General features: G+C 46.1%; 1 long non-coding RNA gene across 1 annotated transcript; it reads right to left on the reverse strand.

Moving 5' to 3' along the window:
* Nucleotides 1–1053: 1053 nt before the first annotated feature.
* On the reverse strand, nt 1054–3569 carry LOC118476942 (uncharacterized). Its single transcript, XR_004857802.1, has 2 exons — nt 3168–3569; nt 1054–1229 (listed from the first exon to the last, which is right to left on the reverse strand). It is a non-coding gene; the product is annotated as an uncharacterized lncRNA (long non-coding RNA).
* Nucleotides 3570–5384: the final 1815 nt, after the last annotated feature.

Here is a 5384-nt window from a genome sequence, read left to right on the forward strand (position 1 = left end):
GAGCATTGGGCGATGTTGAGCATCTTCTTAATTGACTTCAGCCAATCATCAGCATTTAGTGGATCTGGCGAACTGGCAAAGGTCGGCGGCTTGTGACTCATAAATTCTCGGTGCTTGTCCCAGGGTGGAACTGGTGGTGGAGGTGGAGGTGGAGGTTGTGGTGCTTGCTGCTGTTGCTGTTGTTGTTGCTGTTGCGCCCTTCTCTCCTGGCGTATCTCTTATCGCTCTTGGCGCATCCCCTGACATATATCCTCTCTCTCCTGGCGCATCTCTTGGCGTTCCTACTGCATCTACGCGTGCATATCCACCATGGTATCTGCCATCTGTTGCATTATCCGCATCTAGGCGGTAACTGCGGGATCAGCTCTGGTTAGTGGAGGCGGTGGAGGATCCATCTCAGCTGGTTGTGGTTGGGGTTGTTTAAATATCCTCCTAGTGTGTCAATTGGGAGGTAGATCAATTCCACACCACCCTTCCTGGTATTGACCATCTGAGTTAGAAACATATGGTAAGAAAGAATAGTAGACAAGGTAGGTGATTACGAATCAGGTTACTTTGGGGGATTTATTAACTAAGCAGATTAATGTTTTACCTACCAAAGCTAATTCATTACCTTATGGTGGTACATGCTAAGATGTCCATCTATAATATTTCAATCTGTCAGAAGCAAATCAGACATTTTTCATCACAACAATCAACCAACTTTTTTTAAATAGAGAAAATAGTTTTAGTTTCGTCTTAGGTTCCCTATCTCTTAAGAATGTCATAAATGTAGGATTCCAAGGTGTGAAATCCATCTTGTCTCAGAGTAGAAAAGATAAGAGTAATTAGAGTATGATAGCAAAACGTGAGATAGGATCAAGATAAGGTAAGTATAGAATGAATCAGAGTAAGGTAAGTAGGTAAGGGTTTTGTCCAGTTCTTTCTAGGTTTCGTCCTATAGACAACATTCCTCTGATACCACTTCTGTCACACTAGGATTTAAGGAACAAAGCCGAGTGCATCTCATATATGCGCTAGAGAAGACAACAAATATAATAACAGAGTGTATAGAGATATATGTCATAAATGTACTTATTACATAGCGGAAGTCTTACAAAAATAAATGATAAAAGTAAAGCGAACTAAATATTATTCCCTGGCGCCACAAAGATGACTGGGAGATGCCACCTAGATCAAGTCGAAAGCCTCAGTGTTTGGCGGCTCCTCTTCTACCACCTATTCTTCTCCTGTGGGGGGGTGTGAGATAGCAAGAGTGAGCTCACAAATGTTCATTGCTCAACAAGTTTTGGGGAATAATGTGCATGAACTCACCAAAGGTGGGAGTTCATGTGAAGTGTAAGGCAAATCAAAGTAATAAAGGCTGAAGCTGAGCATTGCTTTTATAAGTTGGTCAAAATTTTATTAGCAGTTACTAAGTGTAAGTAAATACCAAACCATAGTAATAATAAATAAAGTAATAATAAAATAATCCCAATGCAATGAAATGACAAATTGAGTTTAATTCCATAAATTAATCATGTGAGTGTCCAAGCCGCTCATGACCGTGAGCACGGCTAGTATACCAGTTTTACACTCTGTAGAGGTTGCGCAGCTTTACCCACAAGTCGTGTTACCCATTTGCCACGGGGTTGATCGGACCCCATACACCTCTACCAAGGAAGCGAGGCAGGGTACCACTACAAGGCCTTTACAAAGTTCCACTAGCTTCAGAAAACCCGCTACAGTTTCTAGGAAGCTTCAATGCAGGAATCCCTCGCCTGATCGCCATCGCAGCAAAATCAACCTAAGGACCTCCCTACACTGACCACTCCCCTACTGCCCTTGCCCCTTTCGGGAAGGTAGTCATCAACTAGCTTTCCTAGTTAATCAGCCAAGGGCATCCCATACTACCCTTGCGGTAGCACTATTTTCCCGGGTGGTTCTCTATGTTCCCATTAACATAATGATCTTATCATGAACGGTAAATAATAACTGATAACAAAAGTGTAACAATAAGTGATGTATATCTCCATACCCAAAACCACATAAAGCAACAACATATACTACCCAAAAATATTCAGTGGCAAAACAAGGTATAAAGACAACCAAAACTAGGGTAACCTATTGGATCCCATCAATATTAACCTATGCAGATCATTATGATTAATAAGAACATGACTGGGTAAAAAGGAAGTGATCAAGGGCACAACGAGCTCCTGCTCAGCAACTTCTATCTGCCGGGCACCAGGATCCTTAGTGACTTGCTCGTCTACCCGCATCAATACAAACATACATAGTATAAAAGGAAAATTAACATCACACCAAACATGTAAACAAAATACATGATAATATTCTACGCTGCATATTGAGAACATAGGAACAAGAACCACTGAATTTAGATCTACCGTTGTTAAGCTATGAATTTCCGAAGTTATGAAGTACTGGGCATAGCATAACTCATGTGAATAATTTTAGTTCTAGTTTCATGGCTAAACAAATTTACTAAGTGATAGACAATATTAAAACAAAATTAATGTCTCTGGAATGAATCAATTTGGAGTTAAAATGAATTTTATATGGATTATACAAGTTCCTGAAATTATTTTTGTATTAGTAATTAATTTCTATAACTATTTATCGCTTTTCTTGGCTCCCTGGTCAGCGCACCAATTTCCGGAAAGGTCGGGGGCCAATCTACAAAAATACCTCAGACAAACTGAACACTTGCGCAGGATGGCGGGTTATTTTCTAAAATCTATAAGGGCTCTTCTGCAAAAGGTGCAGGTCGAAGGGGTATCGGCCAGATCTGGCCGTCCGATTCAAAATGAACGAGCCAGATTAGAACCAGGTGCGCTACTCACCCACGCTCACCCCTGACCGTCGGATGCGAGATCCGCGGTGTAGATCAGATAACGCCCCCTTCCCTTTCGAGCCGTCCGATCTGATCTAACGATCACGCTTTAATGTATCGAATCGGTACCTGGGATTCTAATCTCGTCCATCCATTAGAGATGCAACGGCCGTGGATCAACTACCACCTCCCACAACCGAGCGCGGCGGCGCGGACCCAATCAAGGCCGTCCCCTCGCCGGCGTTCTACCAAACCGGTCAACTACCGACCGAACCTACGCAAGATCTACATCGTTTCGAATGGAAGGTGAAAGCGGATGCACATGGAGGCTTACCGAAACGAAGGAAGGCCCGTGGACACCCGTCTACATCTCGGTGCAGCCCGGGATGGATTCAGCACGCCGACGAGCAACTGGTGGTTCTCCTGACCCAAGCGCCACCCGCAGAGGGTCCGTGCGACTTCCCCGCAGATAGGCAAAGCCCCACGGCAAAAGGCGTGCCTCAATAGTGCGCTCGCCGGGATTTCCACCACGGCGACCCTTTCATGCCAGGCGGCGGCGACTCCACTTGCACGGCGTTGGCGCGGTACGCGATGATAGGGCAGCGAGCGGTTTAGCAGGGCGAGAGGGCAGGTGCTTCCATATAAGTAGGCCGCAGATAGTGCTCCATCCGAGGGCTGGCCGTGCCAGCGATCTCGACGTCTGGCGCGCGGTGCGATTTGACCAGGGAGGACGGTACTGACCTCCCGGGCCCACGCGCAAGCGTCTCGCAGAGAAAGCACATGCCTGCAAGGTAGGACCCCGCCCCAGTGACCTGTGCGCGACCGCGGTAAACGGTGACAGACCGGTGGGGCCTACGTGTCAGGGTGGAGCGCGCGCGGTAGGTGAGCTTGGGCCGCGCGCCGTGTCCTGTGGAGTTGGGCCGAATAGGATAGCTGCCGGCCCAAACAGGGTTTTGGTCTTTTTCCTTTTTATTTTCTATTTCCTTTTCGCCCTTTCCCAATTCAAACTCCAATTTGAATTTAAATTCGAATTCCGTGGAAAACTTGTCTCCAAATTAAATATCCCACTTGAATATGACATGAGATGAATTGATTTATTTTTAAAAAAATTATTTGGTGGTGGCTAATGCTTTTCCTCCTCAAGTTCTAATATTTCCAATTTGATCTTTATTTCGAACTTGGCTTCTAATATATTTTATCAACATTATTTTATATAGTCCCAAAATACACACAAAATAAAGTATGAGCATGATGCACCATTTAGTGACTTTTATTAATCCTTTGTTTTTAAACGAGGTGTTCACATGAAATAATAAATAGAGATGGCACACATGTATATAAAGGAATATAATTTCTCCTTTTAGATTTTATTACAAAGTGGGTATTACATCACGGTCATGAGCAACTCGGACCCTCACATGAGTAATTTATGGAAATAAATTCAATTTGTCATATGCATTGCATTGCGGGTGTTGTTATCACTTTTGTTCTACTACTTAATTGGGTTGGTATTTACTTATACTTAGTAATTGCTAATAAAATTTGGATCAACTTTAAAAGCAATGCTCAACTTTAACCATCCTCTTTGGTAAGTCTTACACTTCACATGAGCTCCCACCTTTGGTGAGTTCATGCACATTATTCTCCACAACTTGTTGAGCGATGAACGTATGTGAGCTCACTCTTGCTGTCTCACATCCCCCACAGGTCAAGAACAGGTACCTGTAACACCCTGAATTTGGGGGTATAAAATTTCTTTGCTCATATTCACAAATTCAGGTGTTACTTCCTTTTCTCATCCTTCCTAATTCTTTTCTCTCTCATTTCTATAGGAGCTAAGTGCTTATTTTACTTGTAACTATAGTTTATTATGTTAAAACCCTAAGGGAGTATGAGTTGTTGCATCATGTTGAACCCTAGATTTCACTTTTTGTTTGGTGCATAATTCTCAAAAGGTCTAATTTGAATTTGGGGCTCATTTGAATTTGAATCAAATAGAATAAATAAAAGAAAAGGGAAAAACAATTCAGAATAAAAGAAAAAGGCAAAGAGGCCCAACCCAGCCGCCCCTCGGCCTTTCGGCCCAGTCGGCCCATCCCTCGCGCGCGCGCCTCTCCTCCCCTTCTCTCTCTGCGCAGCGGGCCCGGCCTGTCGTCGCGGCCGCCTTCCGCGCACCCGCCTCCCTCTCTCACTGCTCGTCCGGCCCCACCTGTCGGCGCCCGCCTTCCCCGCGCGCGCCCGCTCCCTCGCTCTCTCTCTGCCCGTGGGCCCAACCCGTCAGCCCCGCTTCTCTCGCGCCCGCACCCGCTTTCCCCTCTCTCTCTGCGTTGCGGGCCCGGCTTGTCAGCCCCGTCGTCCCCGCGTAACCGCCGCCGAGCTGCTCGCGCCCACCTTCCCCGCGCCCACGTCGCGCGTGGAACTCGCCCCACCTCGCCCTCGGCCACTTGTGCCCCGAGCCCCACTCGCCCTCACCCTCTCCCCCCATTTGCGCCCCAGTAGCCCCCTTTCCCCCTCGCTGCGTGCACGCAGAGCGCCGCCGCCATAACCCCGC

The sequence above is a fragment of the Zea mays genome, chromosome 4, assembly GCF_902167145.1.
Source record: "Zea mays cultivar B73 chromosome 4, Zm-B73-REFERENCE-NAM-5.0, whole genome shotgun sequence".
NCBI lineage: Eukaryota > Viridiplantae > Streptophyta > Magnoliopsida > Poales > Poaceae > Zea > Zea mays.